Source organism: Malus domestica, chromosome 15, assembly GCF_042453785.1.
Source record: "Malus domestica chromosome 15, GDT2T_hap1".
Taxonomy (NCBI): domain Eukaryota; kingdom Viridiplantae; phylum Streptophyta; class Magnoliopsida; order Rosales; family Rosaceae; genus Malus; species Malus domestica.
Window position 1 is genome coordinate 51,967,747 of NC_091675.1, and position 2,993 is coordinate 51,970,739.

Genomic DNA, 2,993 nt, shown 5'->3' on the forward strand with positions numbered 1-2,993 from the left:
CATTTGAAGCACTTTATGGTAAAGCTTGTCGTACGCCATTATGTTGGTCAGAGGTTGGTGAAAGAATACTTGAAGGGCCCGAGATTGTGGATGAGACTACTCAGAATGTTCAGGTAATTAAATCTAACCTGAAAGTGGCCCAGGATAGACAAAAGAGCCTAGCGGATCGACATACCACGGATAGAATGTATAATGTGGGCGACTATGTATTTCTGAAATTATCGCCTTGGAGAGGTGTGGTTCGATTTGGGAGGAAAGGGAAGCTAAGTCCCAGGTACATTGGACCTTATGAGATCACTGAGAGGATTGGTGAAGTTGCTTACAGGTTAGAGTTACCTCCAGAGTTGTCTAAGGTACATAATGTGTTCCATGTCTCGATGCTTCGGCATTATATTTCAGATCCTTCACATGTGATTCCTCCTCAACCATTGGAAATTAATCCAGACTTGACGTACGATGAGGAACCAGTGACTATTCTGGATTGGAAAGATAAGACTTTGAGGAATAAGACCGTGAGCTTGGTAAAAGTATTGTGGAGAAACCATTCAGCTGAAGAAGCTACTTGGGAGACAGAAGAACGGATGAGAGATATGTATCCGAGGTTATTCTATGACTTTTGATGTTCTGGTTGGTGATTGGAATTTCGGGGACGAAATTCTATAAGGAGGGGAGATTGTCACAGCCCGTCCCGGAAATTTCATTTCCGAGGACGTGAAATTACGGAAACGCCCTTGAACAGGATTAAGGTGCGTAAATTTGGTATTTGTTTTACACTAAGATCCTAAACTAGGGTTAGAATTATTATTAGTATGTGTTAAATTATCTGTGTTTGGACTTAGGTGGGATCCCCACCTCCTGAAATCCTTCCCCAAAAACCGTGTTGTTGTCTCTCTCTCATCTCCCTAGTCACTCTCTCTCTCTTATTCTTCAGAAAACACTCTCTCTCTCTTACTCTCATTCTCTCTCAAACTCTCGGACAAACACCAAGAACAACCACAATTCTATACGAACGTCCAATCTAAGATCACCATCGTGATCTAGGGAACTTCACGATCACGGAGGTATAAGTTTCAGGTGAGTTCCATTTCGAGAAACCTAATTCTAAACACCCCGTGATTAAGCACTATTCACGAACTTAATTTTGGTTGTGTTTTAGGTTAAACAAAGATCACCACGAGTCTTAGGAAGTCCCAAGGAGGCTCGGAGTGCCTCGTTTGAACAAAATGGACGTCGAGATCGTCGGGTTCGAGTTTGGCCGAAATTGAGGAATTTTGGAAGGTATGATCTCGTAGTTTTTAGGCCTTAAAACCCTTCTAACATGTTAGAGGATGTTAAATGCTTCATTTTGGTATAAATTACGTGAAAAATGGACCAAAAACGAGTGAGAACAGTGAAGGGGAAGTTTTTCCCAGTTTTCCGGTGACCGGAGTCCGGCGAGGGTCCACCGGAGAAGATGACGGCATATTCCGTTATTTTTAACGGAATATGCTAACGCCGTTAGTTAATTTTAACGGAAACCGTTAGTTTTTAACGGAATATTCCGAGAATATTCCTGACGGCAGTTACTGTGCCGTCAGTGTGCCTGGCACGTGGGCCGCGCGTGGGGGGCGCGTAGGTCCGTGCCACGTCAGGCGCGTGGAGGCGCGTGAGGACTCCAAAAATTATTTTAAAAATATGGGGATGATCCTGAGGTTGTGTAGGTCACGGTGGTATATTCATATACCCAATTTGAGCAATATATGAGGAGTTATTAGCTAAGAGTGGGATTATGCGTTAAATAACGTCAATTTGGTTACTTCTCGTATAGGCGAGGATTATACGGACATCGGGCATGGCCAAAGGATGCTCAGGGACCTACGAGACGTCGATGTAATCTGTGAGTGGGCAGTTTTGTTTTCCGTATATATATATACTTGACGATTTCCCAGAAATTGAATTAGAATGAAATTATGTTTTAAATGAAAGGTATATAGAATGATATGAAAACGTGAATTGAAAGATCATGCATAGAAGTATATGAAATATATATATGGAAATATAAATTGAATTGCCATGCATGAAATGATATGAAAAGTATGATTTGAGATATATGATGCATATGAATGAATGGTGCGGCGGACGCACAGGTGAGTATCAGGTGAGTATTTAATTACTGTTATGATGATGTTGATGTATATTGAGCTCAAATCCTGCACCTTGGTTTAGTGCTTATAGTATTCACCGCATCGCACGCTCGCCTTGGATCCAAGTAGATGCTGGTCGCACAGTCCACGCGGAGTGGGTGCGACGGGCCAGTCGAAGAGTGTTAGTGAGATTTCGACTGGTGGGTGACCTTAGATTATGTGCACAGATGATTAATGAGAGAAGCACTAGAGCGTAACCTATGTGCAGAAGGCCGTACAGGTCACAGAGGTGACTCAGGCAGAGTGATAGTGATAGATTTTGAGCTCTAGATTCAACCGTACAGGGCTATTAGAAGGTCTCCGGTTGATTTCTTTCTTGCACCTGATATGATTATTGTTGATGCATTCATACTTAACTGTTCAAATTAGACATGGCATGGCATAACTGATATGAAAATGTTGAGTTAATGAAAAGTAAGTATTGAGAATATATATGTATTTTTATATTTTACATTTCTGGGAAAGTATACAGGTTTTACGGAGAGGGGTTATAACGTTTTGAGAAATGTTTGGAATTGGAAAAGAATTGTTTTACTGACCCACTAAATTTTGGTTTTGCGCCCCTCCAGGTTCAGGAATCACAAAGGTGTGGTGACTACGAGGAATTCAGCGGGCTTCTGACAGATTGGACAAAATTAGGACTCACCTTCGGGTGTATCAAATTATAAATTGTATAATTAAAGCTTCCGTACTGTGCAAATGGTTACGTCACTCTCACGTGACGGCCAGCATGCCCTCCTTCGGGACGGGGTGTGTCATATATGAAATTGTAGAATTTATTAAAATCATTTGAAATTTGTTACTTTAAAA

At 41.5% G+C, this 2,993-nt stretch overlaps 1 long non-coding RNA gene across 1 annotated transcript; it reads left to right on the forward strand.

Annotated features, from left to right (window-relative positions):
• The first annotated feature begins 885 nt into the window (after positions 1–885).
• LOC139192153 (uncharacterized) lies at positions 886–2,993 on the forward strand. Its single transcript, XR_011576026.1, has 4 exons — positions 886–1,074; positions 1,157–1,278; positions 1,808–1,876; positions 2,753–2,993. It is a non-coding gene; the product is annotated as an uncharacterized lncRNA (long non-coding RNA).